Consider the following 11297-nt stretch of genomic DNA (forward strand, 5'->3'; position numbering starts at 1 on the left):
AGTTACGAAGACATCTACTTGGGCCTATTAGCAGCATGTTTTATTTCACACACTTTTTTTTAGATCATGGGGACAGTTCGTAAAGAAAGTAGCTACATCTTTATGTTCACTTAATTATGTATTTGAATAAATTAAATCGTGTAATATTGGTATTATGAACTGCCTACTTTAGATTTTTTTCAAGACTTGCAAATTGGGATGTATAGAAAATTGCTTAGCATCGTGTTGTATGAACAATATTGAGAACACTAGATCATCAAATCCAACATAAACACTAGTGTTACTTCCTTTTCATCTCTTGTGTTGAAATAAGCTTCCAAATTTGACATATACATTTAAAATGTACTTGTAAAAAAAATGGGGGGTGGGTTAAAAAATGGTGAATCCCTTTTCTAAGCTGGAAAACTATGATTGTGATTTATTATACTTGTCATAAGACAATTAGTATTAAGCCTCTTATGTTTTTTAATGTTACATTCCTTGTTCAACTTCTTAGGGTTGAAATAATATTATACACTCTTCTTCTTCTCGATAAAACATCGGGAACTGAATAAAGAATGTAGTGTTAAGAAATATAATAGGCCTAATACTAATGTCTTATGACAAGTATAATTAGGGTTACAACATAGTTTCACGGTTTACAATCCTGTACCTAATCTGTATCATACTCCGACCTGTTTACGTGAAAGATGAATATTAAGTAGCTTATAAACGATAACGTGTTTATTAATGAAGATTTGAAACAGTGGTTTTCTTTGAAGTACAATCTCTTTTTATATATTTATTGAAGTTTTTGATAAAGTCTATCTTGTTTGAGTAGTAAACTCAGTAATGTTATGGGTTAACGACTGTATGTTGTTGATTTTTATAAGTCTAGTTTCACATATCTTTATTAAGTGCGTATAGTTGTGATAGTAGAAGTAAATTCTGATACTGAAGGTGTCTAACTTAGTTTTAATGTGCTTGCTTATGGACACCATTTAATATTTAAGAAAAGCACTTAATTGTGTATATATATATATATAAACATAAAACTAAAACAATTAAAATGTTTTTTGCTAAAACTTTTGTTTAATTATCTCCAAGCACAATTTGTATATGTTTTGTAAATCCTTTAAATGTTTTGTTGCTAATTGTTGGCTTTAAAAGTATAAGACCAGTACAAACATTTTGTAAAATTATCTTTAAGCAATAATGACTTATGTTAGTTCATTTTTTATAACATAATGTTAAAACTGCCCTTCAGGTTGTTATATATATTGCTAGAAAAATATATAAACTAAAAAGAAGAAACAAATAAAAATGTTCAGCCTTTCAAAGCTCATTTCAATGTGTTTTAATCATTTATTGAATCCTTACTACGTGCATGTTACTATCTCTTAATTTTAGAAAGGTGTTGGATAAACTTTTGCCACTAACATATTTTGTTAAATAAATTAAAGCAGAGACATACAGCTTAAAAATAACAAATAAAAGTATGATAACACTTGAAAATATAAAGAAATGCTTAAATTTGCTGTAAGAGGCAGGGACAGAAGTGTAAACAACATCGACAAAATGAACTGGGTCCCAGTGGAAGGTCATTTGGCCACATTTTTCACAGCAGTTTTAACCATTTATATTTTCACACCTAAACGGTGAATTCCATCAATATTGGGTCTTGTCAACAGAAATAGTTGCCGTTTTGATAAACATCAAGAGGAATATGTTCTCGTATATTATGTTATTCAAAGGTAAATTGTACAATCCATCGGTAAAAATGAAGTGAGTTTGGAAAAATGTTATTTTATATTTTAACATCGAAATTATTATGTAGTGTTATATTAAACATCACCTTCCAATATCTGAATGAATATTCCACATCATTTAGAAATTTAATAAACTCAAAAACGTGTATGTGACCATATGTAAAAGGAACCCTTTATTGTTTAAATACGAGGGTTCAGTACTGTTATATTTCCATGTGTGTGTGTGATGGGGGGGGGGATTAAATTTCAAATATAAGCTTTTGTTCTGTGTGTTATGTAAAGTTTCAAGAAATCAGTGTTGTATGAATGTTTGAAATTTATTTTTTATTGGACATAAAAATATAAACAAATTCTTTCCAGTAGTATATAAAATTTAAGTATAAAACATACCAGTTACTCTTTAAATTAACCCGTGATGTTCAGCCTCTTCTTTTTTTGTTTTAATAACAATAATGTTCTCACAATCAACAGGTCTCTGTAATCATAGCTGTTTCAATTATGAACAAAGTAAGATGCTATTATAGGTAGTGTTTGTCTCTAATAATAAAAGACATTTAACAATATTAACCCATTAACTGCTTCAGATTTCTCTTCTTGCCATTCAAAAAACGACTTCCGTCCAGTCAATTTTATTTGTGACTTGTTATCAACAAGTTTCCGGATTTCGTTACTGTTCAACTCCTTTCATGAACAATAATGGAGCCATTTGAACCTCAAGACAACCTCTGAATGGGGTTTAACAATAATTATTTATGACAAAATATTCCTGTTGCAACCTTTTTTTTGAAATATTTTTCATTTCTGTATTTGTAGTTAAATGAAAGCGTTTAAGAAATATTTTTTTTGTACAATGTACTCGTACCCTTTTTTCTTGCACAACATATTCAAACAAAAAAAGGCTTTGGCAGAAAAAATTCCTTCAATGAATCTGTACCATTGAGCCTCTAATCTCGCATGAATAAAATCTCTTGAAACACCAAAGTTTATAATACCAAGAGATCTGCTTTCTGTACATTGTATTTACAGACTTGGGCTTGAACTTTTTAAGCTGATCTTAAGAGCACATACAGCCATGTAATAACAAGCTATTAAAGAAACATTCATTCCATTGAGTTTGATACCATCTTGCACCAAGAAACAAAAAAAGATGTAAACAAAATATGTTAGTATTCAAATTTTCATTTATGAAAATCCAACTTTCAGGGTAAATTATTTCAATTACCCTATTCTTACTACTTGTACTCGAGTTTCAGTTTTAAGATTTATCGAAATGGTAAATCTTAACTAGAGAAAGCCCTCTCCCTGTGTATTTTTCTAATGGTTATAAGATCATTCCTATGAAATTCTAATTTCCAAGATACCATTAATGTTTTCGCTTCTTGTCGGTTTAAACAGAATAAATACAGATCAATTACAGTTGTTCGTAAAATAAAACGCCTGAATTACGAAAAACAAGGAAGACGTGTTTCTTCAAGTAACTTTTTGTTGAGCTATACAATCATCAATGGGAATCTTAATTTTTAATAACCAATAACATTTAGTCAGTCTAGTGTGTAGCTTTCTGTAATATATGGTTAAAAGAAAAACCAACAGTTATGACACTTAAATACCTGGATAATTTACAAACTTTACTGTCAAAAGTATCATTCCAATATACACCTAATCATTTCATAGTGCATTTAGGCCCGGCATGACCAGGTGGTTAGGGCGCTCGACTCACAATCTGAGGGTCTCGGGTTTGAATCCCCGTCATACCAAACAGGCTTGCCCTTTCAGCCGTGGGTGTGTTATAATGTGACGGTCAATCCCACTATTTGTTGGTAAGAGAGTATCCCAAGAGTTGGCAGTGGGTGGTGATGACTAGCTGCCTTCTCTCTAGTCTTACACTGCTAAATTAGCGACGGATAGTGCAGATAGCCCTCGTGTAGCTTTGCGTGAAATTCAAAACATAACAAACATGTCATAGTGCATTTAGGCCCGGCATGGCCAGGGCACTCGACTCGCAATCTGAGGGTCGCGGGTTAGAATCCCCGTCATACCAAACATGCTTGCCCTTTCAGCCGTGGGGGTGTTATAATGTGACGGTCAATCCCACTATTTGTTGGTAAAAGAGTATCCCAAGAGTTGGCAGTGGGTGGTGATGACTAGCTGCCTTCTCTCTAGTCTTACACTGCTAAATTAGGGACGGCTAGTGCAGATAGCCCTCATGTAGCTTTGTGCGAAATTCAAAACATAACAAACATGTCATAGTGCATTTAACTTTATTAATATTATTATTTTTACTCAAAATGTCATGAAAAATGAATGTATAAAGGGAAAACTATTTTGAAATATAATGAACTTTCAAGATGAAAGAAGTTCCTCAACTTTTCTAAATGTAGGTATACACACACCTAAACCCAAATCATTTGGGCCTTAATCTGATCTTATAGTACAAGAAAATATAAGTGGTATTTTAGCAAACTCTCAACTTTTAACTGTTATTTATAATAAGGTAAAATAATGTTTGTTTAGAATATATTTTCCATAAATTAACAGACAACATGGACAAAATAAATAATAACCTTCGTTTTCCTTTGATTTGAACACAAAAATTAGCAAAAGTTTTAATCTAAAAGTAATATTTTCAGGTTTGTTCCGTACCTAAATCTGTCGAGATTAGCACACCTATTTACTGGCAAGTGATATTTTTAGTTGTACAATAAATCAACTGAAATATTAGTGACTTACTGTATCATTACAGGTTAAAATGAAACGTATTTCCAATTCGTGAATGATTATGTTTCTCAGTATTTTAATTATTAAAATTCAAGCTTGGATATTAATATATCTATTAAAGATTTTTAACCTGTTGAAACAAAATATAATCCAAATTTCGAGTATAGTTATGATTAAGGTATATGACCAAACTACAAATCCTACTTACGAAGATACGCATCACTTGCATTTTGTGCAAATAATTTTAAAATCTCCTTAGAAATGAGAATGTGGTTCAAAGTCTTGTGTGAGAGCACGAACAACATAAAAGTGTTTAAATTATTATTTATTAAGAAAGATGTGCTACATTTTGTAGAGTCCTTTTTTCTCTCTCTCTTTTTAAGAAAGACAATATTTTTCACACAAATTCTATCACTAACAATCTAAACAAAATAATTTAAACTGCTTATTGCAAACTGTCAAATAATTATGTGCATATAAACAATGTACGAGATTCAAAACAGAAGATAATTATCCGTTTTAAGCTACAAACTTATTCTTGGTCGTATGTTACCACCGGGTCGCATCACTGTACAAAGTTTTATTACTACTTTACTCCGGTTTCAAATAATTTTTAGGAATAGTTGAAAACCACGACTCAGGTTGTGAATTATTTTTTATCAACATGAAAATATTTCACATTATATTATCCAAAATGGCCATTAATAAAGATAAAGAGCCTAAACCGCCGAAGCTACCAAGGTTATCTCAACATGCGATTACATAGCAAACTACATAAAGGTTGGAAACTAACATTCAACACGTAATGCTGTCGCAGATGTCCAGTGGTTTGACTTTATGACAAGTATAGTTGTATTCGTTTTATAATTAACCACAGATAATAGAGTCTAACTTGCTGCCATTTGTCATATCATCCAACATAAGCCTTAGTTTGTACAGTATTTTCTGGAATACAAATTAACACTATAAATGAGTTAAATAAACTACTTGTCATAGACATTAACAATTCCAAAGTTATGTTATTTTCATGAATTGTTTAGTGAAAAATACTGAACTAGACAGTCAGAAATTATTTTTTAAAGATAATTTTTCACACGATTAAGTAGCTGTCCATGATATTTTAAAAAGAATGGACTGTTAAGTAAACCGTAATGAGTGTACAAACTACACCAAGTTGAACACATTTGATTTATGCCCAAAAATAGTTAACAGTGAGGGTAGACAAATGATGAAACAACCCATTATTATGTTTATAAGCAGGAGCATAAGAATAGTATATCTAGATTCATTGCTAGATTGATTTTTGGGTTTTGAGTTGAGTAGATAGCTTGCGTTAATTAAGCTGACATTTGTGTTGATGAATGCATTTGTAATCACATTTTGTAATTTAAAGTTTCATCTACCCGTGACTTTTAGCTTCTGTAATTAGTCCCAGCACGGTGTTCCTTTTCCCTCTTTTTTTTTTAAGTAAGCTAATAACGTACATAACTAACTTCTTTTCCAATATTGAATGTGTCTCCTACAATATTTTTCTCTACATTATTAAGACATACAGAACTTTTAAAAACTAATTTAATGTTTGTGTTTATGAAAAAGAAACTTTAGGAAACATGGAAAAGACTTAAAAGATTTTTTTCTTTGATGTAGGACAGGAATTGTCTCGAGATACTACCTTACTGCTTCAACTGTTCTTGTGAGGGCAGTAGTGACTATAAAGATAAGGTGTAAAAAAAATGGCAAGCCTTGATGAAATATAAACCGACCAATCCTTTCATTCAGCTTCTGTCTCTGTGTAATAAGTATTTTTTTCCTATTCAATCTTACAAGGTACAGATTGTGATGAATCTCACCCACGAAACTTTTATCTATCTCCAGTTCTGTGTGTAGTTATAATCCATAAAATCCAAGTAACAACTGAGTAAAAAATGGACTTTTTCATGCAATCATTAACATTTGAAACTAGAACTGTAACAATTAAAAGTAAATAACAGAAATCTCCAGTTCTGTGTGTAGTTATAATCCATAAAATCCAAGTAACAAATGAGTGAACAATGGACTTTTTCATGCAATCATTAACATTTGAAACTAGAACTGTAACAATTAAAAGTAAATAACAGAAATTTAGATGAGATGCTCGTCATCATTTAACTTATTTTCTAAAAGAATCCTTAAAATCTCTTAAAGCAGAATGGTGCAGAAGTTGGGAGACTTGTGTGTCAATCAACTAGAAATAAATCTTTTAGCCCCAACTGTTTTATTTTATAATATATACAGAAGCCGTTGCTCCTTCCCTAGAAGTTACAACAAATAGCTTGAAAAATGGATCAGGGGTTCAATTTGCTTCTTGACAATAATTGTTGAAGAACACATAAACAATATATTGGGAATAATTTAACATCTTACTAAACAGTGAAAGGACCAATATCGTGTTTGAATTATTTCTACACATCCTACATCATTAAGTTAGTAACTAATGACCCAGCACATCATTTATTAGAGTAAAAAATCTAAATAAACGGACTGTCAATTTTAAAAAAATACCATCTGCAATAAGTAGTAAAATATAGACGTCTCGTGTACGAAACCCTTTACCTCTTTAAAACTTCTCATTTAACACAAGTGATGTCATGTTTGTAGTAGTTTGGCGTACCAGTTTCATTTTCATAGTTAATCCATCTTGCTCCTTTTCAGGTGAGTTCTAAAAGCAGAAAAAAAAATTGGAGATTTATATTTTTAAAGTTCTAGAAACTCAAAAAAGGAAGAATTCATTTCAATTTTTATACCTTTAATCCATTCACTGTGACTGGTACAAATTATACCTTTAATCCATTCACTGTGACTGGTACCAGTCACAGTGAATGGATTAAAGGTATAATTTGTCAAATTATACCTTTAATCCATTCACTGTGACTGACTACCAGTCACAGTGAATGGATTAAAGGTATAATTTGTCCAAATTATACCTTTAATCCATTCACTGTGACTGGTACAAATTATACCTTTAATCCATTCACTGTGACTGGTGCAAATTATACCTTTAATCCATTCACTGTGACTGGAACAAATATTTTCTGTTCACTCCATCAACTCAGAGTCGATGCCATCTGGTAAATCCATAATATAATCTGGATTTTCAGCAGCACTTGGTGCTGTGGCAGCGAGATGCTGCCATCTCTGACATCTTGAAAGAAACTGACGCATAGAAGGTAGAAATAATCGACTTACTGTAAGGCAACAAACAGTGGAATGTCGATAGACAACATTACAATCCAACATTTCGCATCAAGTTTTTAAAAACAAGAATCCATATGTATACCAGTCACGGTGAACATAAAATAATTTAAAGGCCATATATGTACCAGCAGCAGTAGATGGGTTAATATTAATTTCTGAGAACCAGGTGAAAGATCTTCTGATTTGGAACCACACTAGCTACATAAATGGTTCATTTCTACTAGTAATGTGTATTTGTACATACTGAAGTCATTGGTTCTTTATTACCATCTGTTTTATATTAAGTCAAAAACTGTAAATATATATATATTGCAAACTATGTGTAAATTTGAAAAGTTGCCGTAATATTACTTACCAAATGTTAGGAGGACTGTCACCATGAATAGTTCTGTTGGTCCTCAGTCAAACCTGCCTGTATGCTAACTGGCATACTAAGATCCTAGAATCAGGTTCACCAAGAAACAGAGATTTGCTTTATGTAATTGCAATAATACTAATTAATATACTAAAAACTTGATACATATTTTACCAAAAAATAATTGTCCTCCAAGACATTTATGATTTGCTCTTCATCTAAAACTGTTCCAGCTTCATGAGCCATGTAACAGAATCAAGCAAGAGACAAGAAAATTCTGTTCTGACCAGTAATGTTTTTGGTTATCATGCTCTAACTAACTGAATGTTTTTTTAGTTCAAAAGATGTTGATCTGTTCTTTACTTATATGAATTAAAATAAATTATTCAACTTGTTTCCACGAACTATGTCAATAAACAAAAATCAAACTCACTAGTTATTTTTGGTATCTTAATTATTTCTTTGCACTTTAGTCTTGCCTTTTAAGTGATATTATTGGGTTTATGTCTGAAAATATCGTTAACAGTGGACTGAGGAAACAACTTATTCTAGTCATTATAAGTAATATACATTGAACATTATATTTAATTAGCTATGCTCATTAGTAGATTTATATATATTTAGTTATGATTTATGTAGATAGCTTGCCTTAGGTCAGAACTTCATATGAACTTTTTTATTACTCGATAAAAAATGTAGTTTCAGTATATGATTTGAATGTCTTATAGGATGCTAACTTTGATGATATAACTAGTAGTTTGTGATATAACTAGTAGTTCGTGATATAACTGGTAGTTTGTGATATAACTGGTAGTTTGTGATATAACTAGTAGTTTGTGATATAACTAGTAGTTTGTGATATAAATAGTAGTTCGTGATATAACTAGTAGTTTGTTATATAACTAGTAGTTCGTGATATAACTAGTAGTTCGTGATATAACTAGTAGTTCGTGATATAACTGGTAGTTCGTAATATAACTAGTAGTTCGTGATATAACTAGTAGTTCGAAATGTTAAATAGTTATTTTACTTGGATATTGTTTGGAAAATCAAGGGCATTGTCAAACAAGAAAAACATTTGACATACCCACACAAAAGGGTTTTCCCCCAAGTAATGCCTAATTAAATAAACCTGCCATCTCATATCACATGCGATACATTCTCTCCTAGTCTTAAAAACTGGAAAATGATAATTATATACCGATTTTTGAAACATGTTTGATTTTGTTTCGAACTTAATTAATAGATATGTATTATATGACAAAATCCCTTAATTTGTAGTGGATGTGATAGGGAATTACTTTTTATTATAATCATTACTTACCTCTGGTAAATGAAGCTGTGTGACAGGGAATTAATGTTATTATAATCATTACTTACCTCTGGTAAATGAAGCTGTGTGACAGGGAATCACTGTTATCATAATCATTACTTACCTCTGGTAAATGAAGCTGTGTGACAGGGAATCAATGTTATCATAATCATTACCTACCTCTGGTAAGTGAAGCTGTGTGACAGGGAATCACTGTTATCATAATCATTACTTACCTCTGGTAAGTGAAGCTGCTGGACTAGCTGTGTATGTTGAGGATAGAGAGCAGCTTGTGAGGTAGCCCCTGTAACATACTAGAGTGAAAAATATAGAAATGGAATATACTTTAATAGAGAACAGAACATTTGATTTGATAATATATATATATATATATATATCAGAAAGAAAAAAAAACCTTAGTTAAAAATACCTCTATTAATTTGAATTAGTGTTTAGTTAGAAACCTAATGAATTAAATAAACCAATTGAAAATACAATAACAGCATCTTTTACAATAATCACAGTTCTGGTTTTAATAACTACAACATTAAGTATATTACTGGCTGAAGTGTAACATGACATTAGAGCTGGCATAAGCACCTCCTAGTGTCAAAGTAATTAAGCATTAAGTTCCACAATGTCAAGAAAACAAGTTATTATCGTCAGCATTATATTCTACACGCTTCGTTGCTACAGCAAGTTAACTTCATACTTTTATCTTGTAAGCTTCCTTTGTAGAGGTAACCAAAGGTCTGCTATGTAAAACACAAGTAAAAAGATCTGCTGTCACCTAATAGATGCGTCCCACAGACCCTTGTGACACATAGACCATCATCGTCACTAGTGAATAGTTAACTGACAAACAGACCTATTACCTCACCCTAACATAAGATCAACATATTGTTTCACACTTATGAAATAGCTATATGTACAAACACCCATCCTTCCTAATTGTAGTACTACACCATAATCACAGAAGAATTGTTTACAAACAATAATACAACCTACATTCAGAGGACTATCAAAGAGTATCTAATTTTTCAGACATATATATGTTTTTAGCATGCAATCCATGAAACTAGTAGACCCACTGTAACACAAACACACACACACAACTAGAATCTTACTGAACTTCCTGAAAGTTGTAGCTGCGACATCTGTGCTGCAAGGTGAGGCATTAATAAACCACAGTGGTAGTTGTTAGGATCAACAGAAGATTGTATCATCTAAAGATGGAAATAGCAACATCATTAACTGGTGTTACGTAAACGGTTCTTCACATCAGATTACATGATCTACACACACCCCCAAGTGGCTCAGATGCAAGTCTGACGGCTCACATTGCTATAAACTTAGTATCAATACACATGGTGGGCAGAGCACAGAAAGCCTATTGTGTAACTTTATGCTTAACAACAAACAAAAACAATGCAACTGCAAAAAAATATGTATAATTAACCAAGTACTATATATGTTTTGAATAAGATAACTTACAAAATGAAAATTAATTTGTTTGTTTGTTGTAAAGCACAAAGTTAACAATGGGATATTTGTGCTCTGCCCACCTCTGATGTCAAAACCAAATTTTTAGCATTACAAGCCCAATGACTTAAATTTAATGAAAATTATATCAACCAATGAGAAAGGATATAAAATATTTATTACTTGGTTGAAAAAAGATATATTCAAGACAGTTTATAATATAACTTAGTGATTATGGTTAATATTTCCAACAGGTATATTCAGGACAGTTTATAATGTAACTTAGTGATTATGGTTAATATTTCCAACAGGTATATTCAAGACAGTTTAGAATATAACTTAGTGATTATGGTTAATATTTTCAACAGGTATATCCAAGACAGTTTAGAATGTAACTTAGTGATTATGGTTAATATTTTCAACAGGTATATCCAAGACAGTTTAGAAT

The 11297-nt window shown here is 31.3% G+C and overlaps 1 long non-coding RNA gene across 2 annotated transcripts in view; it reads right to left on the bottom strand.

Annotated features, from left to right (window-relative positions):
* Positions 1-10787, bottom strand: part of LOC111089123 — an 18369-nt gene extending 7582 nt beyond the window's left edge. Inside the window, exons 1-4 of one of the 2 annotated variants that reach the window (XR_002613456.1) lie at positions 10495-10787; positions 9604-9681; positions 8056-8139; positions 7059-7164 (exon numbers count right to left, since the gene is read on the bottom strand). This is a non-coding gene — a long non-coding RNA (uncharacterized LOC111089123). Of the gene's footprint in view, positions 1-6703; positions 7165-8055; positions 8140-9603; positions 9682-10494 lie in introns of those variants that run through there. The other variant, XR_002613455.1, reaches the window with a different exon arrangement.
* Positions 10788-11297: the final 510 nt, after the last annotated feature.

The sequence above is a fragment of the Limulus polyphemus genome, unplaced genomic scaffold (genome assembly GCF_000517525.1).
Source record: "Limulus polyphemus unplaced genomic scaffold, Limulus_polyphemus-2.1.2 Scaffold5301, whole genome shotgun sequence".
Taxonomy (NCBI): domain Eukaryota; kingdom Metazoa; phylum Arthropoda; class Merostomata; order Xiphosura; family Limulidae; genus Limulus; species Limulus polyphemus.